This window comes from Tachyglossus aculeatus, chromosome 11, assembly GCF_015852505.1.
Source record: "Tachyglossus aculeatus isolate mTacAcu1 chromosome 11, mTacAcu1.pri, whole genome shotgun sequence".
NCBI lineage: Eukaryota > Metazoa > Chordata > Mammalia > Monotremata > Tachyglossidae > Tachyglossus > Tachyglossus aculeatus.
In genome coordinates this window covers 608,065-626,299 of record NC_052076.1, presented here as the reverse complement: position 1 = coordinate 626,299, position 18,235 = coordinate 608,065, and the positions used below count along the sequence as shown (strand labels likewise).

The following is an 18,235-nucleotide window of genomic DNA, read 5'->3' as shown; positions in this document are numbered from 1 at the left end:
GGGGAAGACTGGGGGAGCTGGTGGCTGAGCTGGGAACACGTACTGAGGCTCGGGCAGGCAGTCATATCCTCCCGCTCCTTCCAGTTGTCCTGGGTTTGAGATTTGCCCCCCCCCCCCCCCCCCCACCACCCAGTGATGCTATTGTGAGGTTGGAGTGGAAGGAGGGACCAGCTGTGCCAGGCCCGGACCTGTCCCCACTGAGCTCCTGTGGCCGACTGCAAGGAAGTCAGCGCTGACCCAGTCCAGCCTGTCCCATAGCTGGCCCCAGGGGCTCTGCTCAGCCCCACTGCATCCAGTCGGACTGCTTTGTGTCTAGCTCAATTCTTAGCACAGTGCTTGGCACAGAGCAGGAGTTTAACATCCCTTTTGTAGTCATGGTGGTATTAGTGTTTTCCTCCCCTTGATCTGCACCTGGGTCTCAGGTGAGAGAAGCAGGTAAGGGGTCAGTGAAGTGTTCAGTGCTTGCCTCCTTCCTCCCCCATTAGCCTGCCAGTTCCCTGAGGGCAGGGCCCATGGCTGTGGCTTCCAGTGGTTGGTCCCATCCATGGGAGCCAGCTGAGGGTGGGGACGATGGGCCAGTTCCCCCAGGGTTGCAGCCCCCATCCATCCATCCCCAAAATGAAAGTAAGCCACCTTGTGTTTTCAAATGTCCTGTCCAGTGCTCTCCACATAGAAGCCTCTCAGTCCAGTGCTTGCCACAGAGGAGGCTCTCCATCCAGTGCACAGAGGAAAACTTTCGGTACAGTACTCTCCACACAAAAGGTTCTCAGTTCTGTGCTTACTACCGAGGAAGCTCTCAGTCCAGTGCTCACCACAGAGGAAGCTGTCAGTCCAGTGCCCTCCATAAAGGAGGCTCTGAAGCCAGCATTCTGCACCCAGTAAACATAGAAGGTGTTGTACTGGGCGGTGTTACTGTTGGCCACCAGGCTGGCCCCAACCTCGTTCCGGGTCCATGAGGGGTTGATGTCTCCCTTGGGTCCGTCCCCAGATTGTCCAGTGGGCTCCTGATGAAGGGAAGCAACCAGCCCAGCCCTAGGACCTCCTCCACCTTCCACTGGACCCCACCAGCCCTTGAGCCAGTCCTCCAGGCAGCCACCAGCCGGAGAGGCCCCACCTCCCAGGCTGGAGACTGGATGAGCCTGCGGACCCCCTACAAATGGGCCTCGGCCTGGCCTGGCCCAGGCCCCCGGCGCTTTCCCAGCCTGGTGGCCCGGCACTGGTGGCCAAGCACTGCTGCGGGGGATGATGGCACTGCTTCTGGCCTTTACCTGGCAAGGAGTCGGGGGCCCCCACTGCTTGCCCTGTATACACCCTGTCCCCCCAACCGAGGACCCGGCCCCCTGATCGCTCCTCCCTCCTCCATCTCACCAGGATGTAGGGTGTTTTTTTCATTTTCCACAGAATAAATTAAATAGAAAAGAGAAGAACTAATGCAATTCAAATAAACATGCTAATGACCCTATTTTTCCATTTGGTAACTAGACCGGATGTGGTGGGGTGCCAGATTTTTACTGAGCCTGTAATTTAAAACTTTCAACGAGGACGTGGGTTTTTCCTTTTATTTCCGCACAACCACACACACAGACCCAGAAACACACACACACACAGTCACATACTTGTACACACTCATGCACAGGCATGTACACGTGTGTGCATGTGCGCGCGCGCGCGCACACACACACACACACACACACACTGTTTTTCCTCCTTCCAGCCACCTCTTGCAGCTGAATCTTTCTCTGGCTAGAGCTCTGGCTTCCATGGAGGCTGAAGAATCGGGATGGAGGGTCAGGCCAGAGGGTCGGGTTCTGAAGTTGACCCCCGAGGTCCCAGGGCTTGGTTTGGTTTGTCTCCGGGGCCAAGGTGGAGTCTTAGGTTGGCCAGTGGCTGCCTCACCTCTGGTCTTACTCTTGGACAAGGACGTGGGGATGGACAAAGGGTTAAGGGTGTGGCCTTTCACCGTTGCTGTCCCAAAACTTTTCCCACCCACCCACCTTGGCCTGTAATACAATGTTCTGCACACAATAAGCGCTCAATAAATAGGATTGATTGATGGGAGAGTATGACAGGGTGAGGATCCCTGGTGCCTGGGCACCGTCAGGGAAGGCCCCAGCCCTCAGAGCAGAAGGGATTGCCTTATCCCTCCTCAGTCCTGGCTGAGGCTAGGGCTAGGGCTGGGGCTGGAAGGGCGTGCAGAGACAGGCTGTTCCCCAGCCACCAGCTGCCTGCCACCCTGGCTGGCATCCTCCCAGCACTGGCCATCGTGCCCTCATCCTCTCCCCATAGTAAGTGCTTAACAAACACCATAATTATTGTTATTATTATTATCCCAAAAGCTTCTACCACTCTTGGGCTGAGCCTCCAACCTGTGTGTGCCCCGGTCTCATTGGATGGGGAGCCCCAGGCAGGCCAAGGCCATGTCCAATCTGATTGTCCGGATCCACCCTGGTGCAAGGCACAAGGAGTGGGGGGAAAGAGGCCCTTCTCATCTGGGCAGACCCAGTCCTGTCCCCGTTCCTCCCCACCCCCCGCATCCTGGGGACAGCTGCCACTGGTCTGTCAGAGAAGGGTCTTCTCTCTGCTCCCCACAGGACCCGGTCCTGGGGAAAACTGGGGCTCTCCTCCCAGCTCAGTTCCACCATCAGGCAAGAGGTGTCTTGTCTTTTCCTCATTAATTCATTCATTCAGCTGTATTTATTGAGCGCTTACTGTGTGCAGAGCACTCTACTAAGCGCTTGGGAAGTACAAATTGGCAACATATAGAGATGGGCCCTACCCAACAGTGGGCTCACAGGCTAGAAGGGGGAGACAGAGAACAAAACAAAACATATTAACAAAATAAAATAAATAGAATAAATATGTACATATAAAATAAATAAATAAATAGAGTAATAAATACATACAAACATATATACATATATACAGGTGCTGTGGGGAGGGGAAGGAGGTAAGGCAGAGGGGATGGAGAGGGGGAGAGGAAGGAGGGGACTCAGTCTGGGAAGGCCTCCTGGAGGAGGTGAGTTCTCAGTAGCGCCTTGAAGGGACGAAGAGAGCTAGCTTGGCGGATGTGCGGAGGGAGGGCATTCCAGGCCAGGGGAATGACGTGGGCCGGGGGTCGACGGTGGGACAGGCGAGAACGAGGCACAGTGAGGAGATTAGCGGCAGAGGAGCAGAGGGTGTGGGCTGGGCTGTAGAAGGAGAGAAGGGAGGTGAGGTAGGAAGAGGCGAAGTGATGGAGAGCCTTGAAGCCGAGGGTGAGGAGTTTCTGCCTGATGCGTAGGTTGATTGGTAGCCACTGGAGATTTTTGAGGAGGGGAGTAACATGCCCAGAGCGTTTCTGGACAAAGACAATCCGGGCAGCGGCGTGAAGTATGGATTGAAGTGGAGAGAGACACGAGGATGGGAGATTGGAGAGGAGGCTGATACAATAGTCCAGACGGGATAGGATGAGAGCTTGAACAAGCAGGGTAGCGGTTTGGATGGAAAGGAAAGGCCAGATCTTGGCAGTGTTGCAGAGGTGAGACCAGCAGGTTTCGGTGACAGCTTGGATGTGAGGGGTGAATTAGAGAGCGGAGTCGAGGATGACACCAAGGTTGCGGGCTCGTGAGACGGGAAGGATGGTAGTCAGGGAGAGGGCAGGGTTTGGGAGGGAAAACAAGGAGTTCAGTCTTGGATATGTTGAGTTTTAGGTGGCGGGCAGACATCCAGATGGAGATGTCCTGAAGGCAGGAAGAGATGCGAGCCTGGAGGGAGGGAGAGAGAACTCGTGCATACAGCTGCTTTTCCCACAGAGAGATCTACTGGGCTCAGGCCATGGGATCAGCTGGCCAGGGTACCCAGCCAGGGGAGGGTTTGTTTGTCGGCGTGTCCCCTTCTCCGCTGGGAGGTGAAGTGGAAAGCCCTGTCCCCGTTCTCCCCCTTCTAGACTGTGAACCCCTGTTGGATAGGGACCGTCTCTATATGTTGCCAATTTGTACTTCCCAAGCGCTTAGTACAGTGCCCTGCACACAGTAAGAGCTCAATAGATGCGATTGAATTGAATGAATGAATGAATGGAAAGGAGAATCTTTTTAGGAGGACGCGCAGCAATCCTTGGTGCCTGGCCTGAGAGGGCTCAGCCTCGATTTCCAGCTTTGATCTGGAATGGGCTAGGAAAGTGTCTGCTCCTGAGACACCAATCGATGGGAGCAGACTGAAAAAAAGGCAATGGAGACGAAACCGTTCGATCATTCTTTCCCCTGCTAGGGAGCGAACGTCATCCTCTGGCTGCAATGGAGACACCGGCCACAGAGCCAGGATCATGCCAGGGCCTGGGGGGATCCGCTCTTCCCCTGACAGGGTGCCTCTGAGGGCAGCGGGCCCAGGGGCCCGGGCAGAGTCCAGGAGAGCCAGGCACCCAGGTGTAACCCAGCACCCAGGAGAGGGCCAGTCAGTGCTGGGGTCTGGTTGCCTCAGCAGCTCTGAAAGTCCCATTTCCCAGCCAAGAGGGCATCATTTTACCAGAAACCTGTGTCCTGCAGGTGTCCAGTGCAAGCCCGAGTGTGGCTGCAGTGCTGACCGCTTCTTACCACCATATAGGGGGCCCAGCTCAGCCCACCCACTCACGCACCCACTGATTAGGTCCTCCAGTTTATTCTTGGCCCGGCGGCTTGGGCCTAGGCTTAGGCACCACTCCCCTGGCCAGGTGGAGTGCAGGATCCCTTGGGCTGGGGGCTGCAGAGCCAGGACAGGGGCAGGGGCACCCAGGGCTTCACAAACCCAGGCCTGGAGGTCTGCGGCCTGAAGGTCCCCAGCATCTCCTGGAGGCGTTTGGCTTTCTGCCTCACTCTGAGAAATGCCACGACGACGGCAGTAGCGGCAGAGTATTGAGTCAGCATGTGTGCGTGTGTGTTTGCGTGCATGTCTCTCCCCTTCTCAACAGAGACCCACATAAAGACACACACACACACACACACATACACACACACACACCCTAGATAGACAGACACCCAGAGACACACACACACTCTCTCTCTCTCTAAACAGGCAAATCAATAGAGCTTTCCTAAGCAAGCTGATGAAGCATTGGTTTTGGGCAACAGCCCATTTAAGGTGAACTTCTCAATCAGATTAATGTGAAAGGGTTGGATGGAATGTGGGTTCTCCTCCCATTTCCCTGTTGAAGTTCTGCCTAGGAGCAGTGCCCTTACTGTTTGTTCAAATCAATCAATCAATCAATTGTATTTATTGAGCGCTTACTGTGTGCAGAGCACTGTACTAAGCGCTTGGGAAGTACAAGTTGGCAACATATAGAGACAGTCCCTACCCAACAGTAGGCTCACAGTCTAGAAGGGGGAGACAGAGAACAAAACAAAACATATTAACAAAATAAAATAAATAGAGTAGATATGTACAAGTAAAATAAATAAATAAATAGAGTAACAAATACATACAAACATATATACATATATACAGGTGCTGAGGGGAAGGGAAGGAGGTAAGGCGGAGGGATGGAGAGGGGGAGGAGGGGGAGAGGAAGGAGGGGGCTCAGCCTGGGAAGGCCTCCTGGAGGAGGTGAGCTCTCAGTAGGGCCTTGAAGGGAGGAAAAGAGCTAGCTTGGCGGATGTGGGGAGGGAGGGCATTCCAGGCCAGGGGGATGACGTGGGCCGGGGGTCGACGGCGGGACAGGCGAAAACGAGGCACGGTGAGGAGATTAGTGGCAGAGGAGCGGAGGGTGCGGGCTGGGCTGTAGAAGGAGAGAAGGGAGGTGAGGTAGGAGGGTCAAATGAGAGTCAGTTTTGCTCTGGAAGAGCAGGAGGCCACCCCCCCTCCCCCGACCTAGCTTGGACCCGAGACTCTGGCAGGAGGTGGGTAGAGCAGATGGGGCATGCTAGTCTCTCTTTCCCCGGAGGCGCCACCCCACAGGTCCAGTTCCCCCATAGGTCCATTCTCCCGACGACGGGCAACGTCCACATGGTCTCAGTTGGCTCCGTCTGTGATGTGTGACTCCACGTGACCAAAAACGTGGTCCAGGAAGTTGTTTGTGTGCTTTCTCGTCGCCTGTATGAGTCCTGAGCAGAAAATGTTCTCAGGAGCAGATGGTTGCGAGCAGTCAGTGGCGAGTTGCCGTCTCCAGATGCCTTGACGTTTCGCGTCTTCCTGTGGCGGGTTTGGTTGTGGATGGGTAAACGCTGCTCTGGCCTGGGCTGACCCCCTCCCCCCGATCTTCCACCTCTCACTGCTCATCAGAGGAACATCCCAACCCACCCCATCCTGTCCTGGGTGCCATCCCATTCCCATTAGAGAAAAAGCTTCCTGAGAGCAGGGACCTTGTCTCAGCCTTTTGGCGTTCCTCCCCGAGCTCTCAGCTCAGTGCCCCAAACGCAATGTGCGCTCAGGACCCGGTGACCCCTGCTGCTCACACCCCTGCCGAAGTAGAGAGTGGGACCACCACATGACCTTGCAGGGGCTCAGCTCAGGCTACGGAGCCAGGAAACCTGATCCAAGCAGGTGGCAGCCACAGTTGGGGTCATCCAGCCTCCCCCATTCTTATTATCAATAAGAAGGAGAAGAAGGAGAATTGTAATTGTGATATTTGTTAAGTGCTTACTATGTGCCAGGCACTGTACTAAGTGCTGGGATGGATATAAACAAATCAGGTTGGAAACAATCCCTGGCCCACATAGGGCTCACAGTTTCTTATCCCCATTTTACAGATGAGGAAACTGAGGCCCAAAGAAGTAAAGTGACTTGCCCAATGTCAAGCAACAGACAAGTGGCAAAACTGGGATTAGAACCAGGTCCTTCTGACTCCCAAGTCCGTGCCCTACCCAGTAGATCACTAGGCCATACTGCTTCCCCACTGGGGTAGAGAGAGGGGGCTCAGCTCAGGCTTTGGAGCCAGGGAGCCTGATCCAGGCAGGCAACTGCCAAAATCAGGGACAGCCTCCCCAACCCCATTCCTCACCCCCTGAACCTCCATAGGAACCAAGATGCTAATGGATCCGGGCAGGGTTCCCGAAACACCTCCCCACGAAAATTCCCTCTGAGGGTTCGGAGTGGAGCTGCTGGGTCTGAATGAAAATGCAAGTGTGTTTTTAAAGCTTCCCAAAATAGCCCCGAATCACCGCCAGCTTGAGCGCCACTGGAATTCCCCTGGGAAGCGGGAGCCCGCCGGGTCCCGGGCCCACCTTGCTGCTCCTCCAGCCTAGGAAGGGCAGTTGGCCGTGGGCGGTGGGACCCCCGGGCCGGAGCATCCCTCCCGGGTGAGGGCCCCGAGAGGCTCTGCGATTGGAGTGTTTGTGAGCAGGACAGTGTGGGCCTCAGTGTCTCCGGAGAAGCATTACCAGGTTCCCTGCTCTCCCATTAGAGTGCCAGGCCACCGGAGGAACAGCGACCGAGTCTGGGCTCTCTTGAGGTCTCCCAAGCACTCAGGACTGTGCTCTGCACCCAGTAGGTGCTCCATAAATACCATGGACTGATTGATCACTCGATCAATTGATTGATACAAGGACAGGCTGGAATTTTCTACCACATAAACTCAGAAAAAAGGAAAGAAATATTGAAAACCACTCCACACTAGCCATAGCTGGCGGAGCTCAGCCTCCATGGATCTGGTTTGGGGTTTCGATCAAATGATGGAGCATTACACTGAGGCCAAAACCTAGAGGCCGATTCATGGAGACTGTTACATAGAGGCCACGAGAAATGGAGTCTTAGTACAGTGCTCTGCAAACAGTTAAGTGCTTAAAAAATATGATTGAATTGAATTGGAGTCAGTTATATAGGAGCTGATACATGGAGGCAGTTACATGAGGCTGTTACACGTGAGGGCCTACCACGATGAAACCCTCTCTGCCTTCATGAAAAACTTCACGGGTCTTTGGAGATGCCGCCCATCATTGCTGTCCTCAAGGCAAAAAGTGAGAGGTCGGTGGAGAGTGGCATGCTCATCACTGGTGAGATCCTAGCCAGAGTCCTCCCAGATTGGCCACCAAGGGGTGCCGGCAACCAAATGGTCCTGGAGTCGTGATGGGGCTTCAGACCACCAAGCTGGGCCCCGGGGGCATTGCTCTTATCTGTGTGTCAGATCCAGGAGAAGCGCAGGGAACAGCACTGAGACCCCTACACTGTTTACAAGACTTTACAAAAGCATCAGTCCATCTGGACCCTGGAAGTTACTAAGCAAAACAGCCGCCCCAAAGAGGCCCTCTGGGTCTGGGCCCTCCTACCTCACAGTGGCATGGCCGGCTGGGCCAGGGCTAAGGACATCCCATCTGATCCGGTTCCACAATGCCACTGGAGTAGAGAGGGGTCGCCAAGTGGGACTGGGCCTTTTCGATTCAGGGTACACGACCCTACTGGGGGTTAGACCACCCGGCCGCTCCTCTGGGAAACTATTCCACCTCAACAGGTATCGAGCATCACCCTCGGTCTCGCAGACAGCCCTTCACGGACCGTCGTGAGCAGAAATGACTGCGCCTGAGAAGCCCATACTGAGAGCATGTGCCAATTATTGTAAAGTATTTCACCAAAGCACTCAGTTGCTGGGATCTAATTAAAGCCTAAGCAAAACCGAGGAGATGAATTGACCAGCACCAGGGAATCCAAGCACATGCACCCAAACATGCAGAGTGGCAGCATGGAGCCAGACACTGGAACAGAATTCTGTTACCTCAGCAGCCAGTGATACCACAAGAGAGAAGGAAACAGAAATCCGAATCAAGAAAGCCGGCATGTCCTCGAGGTGACTGTCAAACCAAAGTGGGTGGCGCCGGGGTCTCCAGCTCCAGACCTGAATGGAGGGCTGCCTGGCCTGCTTGATGGCTGCGAGGCCTGGACCCCCTATGGCACCACATCTGGCTCCCCGAGTGGCACCACCAGCCTCCCTGACAGGCCGGACTGGCTATCGAACCACTTTTCAGGACCACAGACGGTCAAGTTACGGCCGGTGTCAGCCTCCCAGCATTGGCGCCATGCTCACCTCCATCCCGCTATGCTGAGTGGGACATGGGAGGAGAGCATACAGCAGCAGGAGACCTGGGCGGAAAGCCAAGGTTGGAGAACTGGAAGCCGGGAGGATGGAGCAGGCATCCGAAGGCCCTGGTAGAGTAGAGCCATGGACTGTGCCATGTCCCTACCAAGCCCTGGGAGGTTACTGCGGAGAACAGACCTGCCAGCTGTGCTGCCCTTGAGAAAGAAGCAGCTCTCTCACAGCCAAACTTCCCGGGGAGTGCCACATTGACCTTTTCCCACCTGACAGAGGCTCTGTCTGCTTCCTTTCTCCCTGTAAGTTGTCATTGTCAGAGCCCATCTTTCTATGACTTCCCGTGGTGGGGGAATGAGCAGGAGGGAGTGAGGAGAAGCCTCAGGGAGAGATCAGGCAGAGGGAATCAGTGAGAACTTGCCCCCCAGCCCTGCTCCCCATTGGCCCACCAAGCTGGCCGGTTGTCAGCTGGGAGCTTAACCAGTGCCGCTCCCTTCCTCTGCAGCCAGTGTGGGAGCGGTTAGGAGAAGGTCTACAGTTTTACAGTTTAGCAAACTGCCCTCCAACCTCCCACTGGGCCTATGCAGAGCAAGGCGCCAGTCAGGCACAGGGCTGGGGGCCCTCGTCGGATTACACCGTGCAGCTCTCCTGCTGAGTGAAGGATTTCTCTGCTTGGCTGGAATAGGGCAGAACTCATGATTTCAGCCAGGGCACATCGTCCTGGCCCCTAATGATAATAATCACAATATTATGTGTTAAGTGGGCCTTCTAGACTGTGAGCCCGCTGTTGGGTAGGGACCATCTCTATATGTTGCCAACTTGTACTTCCCAAGCGCTTAGTACAGTGCTCTTCACACAGTAAGCACTCAATAAATACGATTGAATGAATGAATGAATGAATGAATGCTTACTGTGTGCTGAGTGCTGGGGCAGGTACACAAAAAGATAGGTAATAATGATGATGGCACTTGTTAAGTGCTTACTATGTGCAAAGCACTGTTCTAAGCGCTGGGGAGCATACAAGGTGATCAGGTTGTCACATGTGGGGCTCACAGTCTTAATCCCCATTTTACAGATGAGGTAACTGAGGCACAGAGAAGTTAAGTGACTTGCCCAAAGTCACACAACTGACAAGTGGCAGAAGCGGGATTAGAACCCATGACCTCTTACTCCCAAGACCGGGCTCTTTCCACTGAGCCACGCTGCCTCCCCAAGATGAGAGAGAAAGAGAGAGAGAGATAGGTAGACAGACAAGAAGCAGCATGGCCTAATGGATAAAGCACAGGTTTGGGAATCAAAGTGACTGGAGTTGTAATCCCAGTTCCACCACTTTCCACCACTTGTCTGCTGTGTGACATTGGGCAAATCACTTCACTTCTCTGGGCCGCAGTTACCTCATTCTTAAAATGAGAATTTAGAGTCTGAGCTCCATGTGGGACATGGACTCTGTCCAACCCAATTAGCTTGTATCTACCCCAGTGCTTAGTTCAGTGCTTGGCATGAAGTAAGCACTTAACAAATAGTGAAGAAAAAATACAGCCTATGTAGATCGGACATATCTACATGGGGCTCAAAGTCTAAGTGGGAGAGAGAACAAGTATCAATTTCATGTTTAACACATGAGGAAATGGAGGCCCAGAGAAATAAATGGACTTGTCTAAAGTCACATATCAGGCAGGTGCTGGAGCCAGGATTAGAACCCAGGTCCTCTGACTCCCAACCCAGGCTCTTCCCCTCAGGCCGCACTGCTTCCAGGGCCCTCTCTGGGCACTCAGGGGTCATATTATACCCAGCAGGACTCTGCCTGTAGTAAGCACTTAATAAATATTGTTCAAACAGTCAATCAATCAATGTTATTTATTGAGTGCTTCCTGTGTGCAGAGCACTGCACTAAGTATTTAGGAGAGTACAATTCAACAAACATGTTCCCTGACCAACAGGACCTTACGGTCTAGAGGGGAAGAAAGATATTAAAATAAATTATGGAAATTTATATAAATGCTGTGGGACTGAAGGTGGGATGAATGTCAAGTGCATAAAGTGTACAGCTCCGAATGCATGGGGGTGACTTGGGCAAGCCTTTGTGGAGGAGATGTGATTTTAATAAGGCTTTGAAGATGGGATGAGTGGTAGACTGTTGTATATATAATTGTGGTATTTGTTAAGTGCTTACTGTGTGCCAAGCATTCTACTAAGCACTGGGGTAGATACAATATATTCAGTTTGGACACAGTACCTGTGTCACATGGGATTCATAGTCCAGGGGAAGGATATGAAGGGGAAGAGAGTGCCAGGCCAAAGGATGTGGGAAAAGGGTCAGCGGTGAGATAGATAACAAATACCATTATTATTATTATTATTATTTATTATTATTATTAGGGAGGATAGTAGTATTGTTTATGGTGATCGGAAAGACATGGGGAGGACAGGGTTTGGGTGGGAAGATGAGGAGTTCTGTTTTGGACGTGTTAAATTTGAGGTGTTGGTGGGACATCCAAGTCTCTATGTGCTGAAGGCCGGAGGAAATACAAGACTTCCGAGGTGAAGAGAGGTCAAGGCTGCAGGGGAAGATTACAGAATCATCCACATAGGTGATGGTAGTTGATGCCATGGGAACAAATGAGCTTTCCAAGAGAGTGGATGTAGATGGAGGCTAGAAGGGGACCCAAAACTGAGCCTCGAGGGACTCACACAGCTAGGGGGCGGGAGCCCTCTGGACACAGGGGATCAGGAGGGTCCATTTGGGCAGGGAAGTTGGGGTCGCAGGAATGGTGTGATGAAGTCATTCCCCCCAGGGGTCAGGTGCTTTCTCCCAGAGGGCAGGGTTTTCTGTTTTCAGCATCGGTGGGGGCGGCCCCCAGCTCCGGGATGTATGGCTAGTTTCCGGTCCAGTTGCAGGGCTGGCACGGGTCGGGCCAGTGCCATGAGTCCTAGGTGGATTTAGGTGATGGAGTGGACACCCTGGTGCCAAAGAAGCTTCTTGCACCCCTCCAATGCACTAGGCCAATGTTGCTGCCATGCGCCAATGTTGCCACCTTGGGCTGATGTCACCACCTTGACTCCATGGGTAGCAATTTTTTATCTCCCCAGCTCTCTGTCTCAGGCAGCCCAGAGGTTTAGTGAATTGTTGGAGGTCACACAGCGGACCGGGGCAGAACTGGGATCAGGACCTGGGATTACTGAGAAGCAGCGTGGCTCAGTGGAAAGAGCACGGGCTTGGGAGTCAGAGGTCATGGGTTTGAATCCCAACTCCACCACTTGTCAGCTGTGTGACCTTGGGCAAGTCACTTCACTTCTCTGTGCCTCAGTTACCTCGTCTGTAAAATGGGGATTAAGACTGTGAGCCCCATGTGGGGCAACCCGATTATCTTGTCCCCCCCCACCCCAGTGCTTAGAACAGTGCTTGGCACATAGTAAGCGCTTAACAAATGCCATCGTTATTATTATTCCTGCCAGCTTCCAGTCCTGTGTGCCATCCACTGGGCCCTGTGACTCCCCCTCCCGCCACCAAGGAAGGGGAATATGGACGCAGCCCCCTGCTAGAAGAGCTGAGTTTGCCCCGCAGGTAGATGCTTCGGGCCAGAAGAGAGCCTGCAACCCGGGCCCCAGGAGCGTCTCTCCCTCCCTCCCTCCCTGGCCCCAGCCCTCCCCTGCAAATGCACCTCCTCGGGGAACTGGGGAGCGAAGGGCCAGGCTAAGTGATTAATGGACCAATCCTGGCAGGGAACGAGGAAACGGGAATTGATTTTTTTGTGTCGTTCCATGTGAAATTGAGTAAATGAATAACACGAAGTCAGTTCGCGTGGAGGGGAAGAGTGACTTGGGCTGGGTTCGGGGAGGGTGCGGCCAGAGAGCCCACAAAGCAGCAGATCACCAGAACCTGCCCGGCCGTCTGGCCTGGACCACTTGTCTCTGCGAGGCACCTGCCCTTCAAATGGTAAAGGAGATGTGCTATTTATTGAGCCTTCAGTGGGCACGGGACTCTGTACTAGGTGTGCGGGGAGTACTGCTGAGCAAGATGCAGGTGCCCTGGTCCCAAGAAGCATCTGCTCTAGCAGGTCCTTGAGGGAGGCAGCCATGCTTGGGGTGGGGCTGGAGGGCCAGAAGCAGCTGGAGGGCAGGCACCGCGAGCTCCTTCTCCTGGTATGGTGCCTGGCACGGCTCTGGCCCGACGCTTCTACCTTTGCCCTGACTGAGCGGTCCATCATGTGCAGTGTCTGGCCGGGGGCCCAGGCCACACACTAGAAGGGAACCTGCTTCGGAGTTCAGAACCTGCTTCGGAGTTCCGCCCGGCTTGGGGACAGAGGGTCCCTGGGGTCTTAGCCCCTGGTTCTGCCTCAACCTTTCCCATAAGCCCACTGCCTGGGGTACACATTCCCTCCGGCTCTTGCCCCTGCCTCCGGGGAGTGGGGGACTAGTTGGAGGAGATGGTCAGTCTATGGGGTGACCTGGGGCTGGAGTCTGCTCCCAGCTGACCAGGGCAGCAGCGCCAGGCTGGGGGCTTCAGGCTGTGGAGAGGAGACAACATGGGCATGGCCTTGCCCCAGCAGCCCAGCCTCAGGCCTGTACACGGTCACAGGGAAGAGGGGCAGCAGGGCCTGGTTAGCACCGGACCACAAAGGAGGGGACATGGGGGAATGAGTTCAAGTTCGAGGCAGGTTGGGGGCTGCTAGTTCAGGGCGGCGTCTCTGGGCCCCACCGCTTCGTCCTCCCTGCCGCAGGCTGCCGCCCCCCTGGGCTCTCAGTAATTGTTCCCTTTCTTTCTCTGTCCAGGGCAGACGTGGCTCCCCCTGCTCCCGGGCCCCAATGAACACCTGCACTAGGCCCCAGGCCTGGAGTGATTTGCCTGAGGAGTGACCTGTGCACAACTACTGTGAGTAAGAGTGCTTGCCGGGCTGCTGCATCCTGTACTCCCTCTCGCTGCTGAGCCCGGGTTTGGGGAGGGCTGGGAGGGAGGTGGGGTCAGCCCTCGGGATCAGAGTTCAACGTGCAACCCACTGTGGCCTCCTCAGCTCGAGCCCCTCATGTGAGTGCTCACCTTGCCTAGGGACACCTCACCCGGCCCTCGTCCTGCTCTCCAAGTAAACGTGTCCTGGGTGCCAGTGGCGAAGAGGGAAGAGGGGTGTATGTCCTCTTTGGCCCCTCACCAGAACCCACGCTGGGGAGGTGTGTGCCAGAGTGGGGACATTCAGCACCGAACTGTCTGCACTCCCCAGCTCAGTCCCCCTGGGTCTAGTGGCCCACACAGCGTGGTGGCTGGTGGGAGAATGGGTGTGGCCTGAGCCTGTGGAACGAAATGTCTCCGGGAGCCGTGATGGCAGCACACCCACCAGGCCCACCCATTCTGTATACTGCTGAGAGGGACTTAGCAAGAGCCAGGGTCTCTCCCCTTCCTCAGTGGTACTTGCCACCTGGGCCACAGGGTTCTGGGGTTCTGAAGAAGATGCCTCCCTCTGCCCCCAACCCTGCCCAGCAAATCTTGGGTCTGCCCGGGGATAAAGGTCTCCAGGTTACCACCCTGCAGGGATGGCTCTGTGCTGCTCAGCTGGGGCCCCGCTCCTCTCGCCCCTCTGGTTTGCTCCGGGCAGGCTCCCCCAACTTACCTGCTTCTCGGGATCCAGGCAGGCTGGATAATAACAATAATAACTGTGGCATTTGTTAAGCACTTACTATATGCCAAGCACTGTAGTAGGTACTGCAGGAGATACAAGATAGTCAGGTCCCGCATGGGGCTCACAGTCTAAGGAGGGAGAACAGATGTTGAATCCCCATTTTGCAGATGAGAGAACTGAGACAAGGGAAAGTGAAGTGACTTGCCCAAAGTCACACAGTAGGAATGTGGTCAAGCAGGGATTAGAACCCAGGTCCTCTGACTCCCGGGCCCGTGCTCTTTCCACTAGGCCAAGCTACTTCCCGGGGGGCCCAGTTCATCCACCCCGCCTTGCAGCGGGGTCGGACAGGGGTATGGGCCCAGGACGAGACCCGGGCGGGTACTCAGTACCTGCACAGCCCATCTGGGAAAGATAGGTATAAAGTATTCATTAAATAATGCTAAAAATAGCAGACGAATATCTGTTATTTTTCTACTAGAAAAGCCAGAAGCTTGAATTATTTAGGGGCTGTACGTGTGAACTAACTTCATTAGCAATTTTTTAAAACCTGGCTGTTAGCACAGAGCACTACGACTGTGCATTAGAAGGCAAGTGATGGAGCTAGGATTGGAGCCCCTAGCTTGGCTGAGAGTGAGGAGGGACCCCCCACCTCCACCCCGGCCCACTCAGGGAAGAGGAGATGACAGCGTGGGCCGAAGCTCCGGGGCTCCTGGGATCGGGCGGAGACAGACAAACTGGCCCGGGGGGACGTCTGGACACTACCCCACCCTGGGTGGAGGAGAGCCGCCCCTCTCAGACGGCTCCGAGCCCAAGCCAAAGAAGGGCGGTCCAGCCTCCCACTTTGTCTGTCTAGCGCTCGCCCACTTGTGACCACCCTGTCTGCAAACACATCTCCCCCAGGACTCCCTATTAGATGGTCAACCCCTCAGTGGGCAGGAAATCTGACTTTGGGGTGTCCTCCCAAGCGCTGAGCACCAGTGGGTGTTCAGTAAGAACCACTACTGCTACTGCTACCTCATCTCAATCAGTAGTCCTTATTGAGTGCTTACTGTGGGTGGAGCACTGAACTGGGCACCTGGCAGAGGACAGGATCCCTGCTTCCAAGAAGCTGTTGGCCTACTGTGTGCAGAGCACTGTATTGAGCGCTGGGGAGAGGAGCTTACAGTCTAGTGGGAAGGTGGACAGGCACAAGCCATTCACAAAACACTATGGCTGTTGATAGCCAAACTATGGCCGGAGAAATAGAAAAATTAGTATAAGTTAATCTTAGTACAGTGCTCCGCATATAGCCAACACTCAAAAAATACCATGGATGGACTGATTAATCTAAGTCAAGTCTGTGCATAAGTGCCGAGGGTAGAGGTACACAACATAAATGCAGATGGCAGCTGTGGTTGGATGCAACCTGAGAAGATAGAGCATAATCAGGGAAGGCTTCCTGGTAGAGGTGTGATTTCAGATGGGCTTTAAAGGAGGGGGCAGAGGGGAGATCTGGTGGATTTTAAAAGGGAGAGAATTCCAGACAGGAGAAGGGTATAAGCCAGGCAGGAGTCAGAAATGGTCGAATGGGGAACGAGGTATGATGAGCAGAGTGGTTTAAGAGAAATGGAAGAGCTCAGGCATAGTGGGAGAAGAGCGAGAATAAGGAGCAGGAAGAGACTTTATTGAGGGCCTTAAAGCTTACGGTCAGGAATTTCTGCTTGATGTGGAGAGGAATGGGCAATCACTGAAGTTTTATGAGGTGCTGGGAGACACACAGAAAGAGTTTTTAGTAGCAGAAGCAGCATGGTCTGACGGGAAGAACACGGGCCTGGAAATCAGAGGGCCTGCGTTCTAATCCTAGCTCTGCCACTTGTCTGCTTTTTGACCTTGGGCAAGTCACTTAACTTCTCAGCGCCTCCATTTCCTCATCTATAAAACGGGGATTAAGGCCGGAAGCTCTATTTAGACAGGGATTGGGTCCAACCTGATTATCTTGTTATGTACCCCAGTGCTTAGTACTGTGCTGGGCACAAAAGAAGAACTTAACAAATTCCACTAAACAAACGTACTACTTGTTAAGCGCTCACTATGTGCCAAGTACTGTACTAAGTACACAGTACAGTACTTATAAGAGACTCATCATGGCTTAGTGGAAAGAGCACGGGCTTGGGAGTCAGAGGTCATGAGTTCTAACCCTGGCTCTGCCGCTTGTCAGCTGTATGACCTTGGGCAAGTCACTTAACTTCTGTGCCTCAGTTACCTTATCTGTAAAATGAGGATTGACTGTGAGCCCCACGTGGGACAACCTGATGCCCTTGTATCTACCCCAGCTCTTAGAACAGTGCTGGCACATAGTGAGCTCTTAACAAATACCAACATTATTATTATTATTATTATTATTATTATTATTATTATTATTATTATTAAGCACTGGGCTAAATACAAGATAATCAGGTAGGACACAATCATTGTCCCACATATGGCTCATAGTTTAAGTGGGAGAGAGCACGATATTTAACTCCCATTTTAAAGGTGAGGAAACTTAGGTATGGAGTAGTTAAGTGACATGCCTAAGGTCATATCTATCAGTCAGTCGTATTTATTAAGCGCTTACAATGGGCAAAACACTGTACTATGTGTTTGGGAGAGCACAGTATAACAGAATTAGCAGACCTATTACCTGCTCAAAACAAGCTTACATTCTAGTGTACATGGCAGGCAACTGGCAGAGTCAGGATTAGAACCCAGATCCTCTGATTCCTAGGTCCCTGCTCTTTCCATTAGGCCATACTGGTTCTCAAAACGGACCTGGATAGTAGAATGCAGTGTGGACTGGAAGGGGAAAGTGCCAGAGGCAGGGAGGCCAGTGAGGAGGCTGATATTATCTCCTCTTTCCTTTCCTCAAAACTCTCCAGTGGTTGCCCATCTCCTCTTCTCATCAAGCAAAGACTCTTTACCGTTGGGTTTAAGGTTCTCTCTACCTTCCTCATTAGCTCTTCTCCACCCCCCACCACCCACTGGTCCCCTCTGCTCCACCCAAATCTCCCACCTAACTGTACCCCCCATGCTTGGCTTGTCCATCCCTGCCCCCGTGCTCCTGTGTTCCCACAGACCTGGAACTCCACCAGACGACAGCTCTCCTGTCCCCACTCCAAATGCACCAGACATCAGCCCTTTCCACCCATCTCCTCTAACTAAATCACAGACTAAGCTCCACTTTTCATCAGCTCCACCCTTCCACATCACCCTGACTCGCTCCCTTTGCTCTTTCCCCCCACCCCACAACACTTATGGATATATGTATATATCTATATTTCTATTTATATTGATGCCTATTTACTTGTATTGATGTCTGTCTCCCCGCCCCGCCCCCCCCGAGACTGTGAACCCATTGTGGGCAGGGATTGTCTCTCTTTATTTGCTGTATTGTACTTTCCAAGCGCTTAGTACAGTGCTCTTGCACAAAGTGCTTAATAAATATGATTGATTGAATGAATGAATGAATGGAAAGAGCACCAGTTCCTCTACCACCTTTTGCACTTGGGTTGTCTCTTCTTTTGCTTAACCTCAGCACTTATGTATTTCTGCATATTCAACACTTCCTTGTCTGCCTCCCTGGGTTTGAGTGTTCAGTTCCTTGTAGGCTGGGAATGTGACTTGTGTGTCTGTTGCGTCC

General features: G+C 53.5%; 1 protein-coding gene across 2 annotated transcripts in view; it reads left to right on the top strand.

Moving 5' to 3' along the window:
- Nucleotides 1-18,235, top strand: part of ZBTB20 (zinc finger and BTB domain containing 20) — a 137,838-nt gene that overhangs the window by 102,894 nt on the left and 16,709 nt on the right. The window contains exon 3 of one of the 2 annotated variants that reach the window (XM_038753706.1): nt 13,744-13,838. The gene's annotated coding sequence lies outside the window, so the exon portion shown is untranslated. Of the gene's footprint in view, nt 1-13,738; nt 13,839-18,235 lie in introns of both variants that reach the window. The other variant, XM_038753705.1, reaches the window with a different exon arrangement.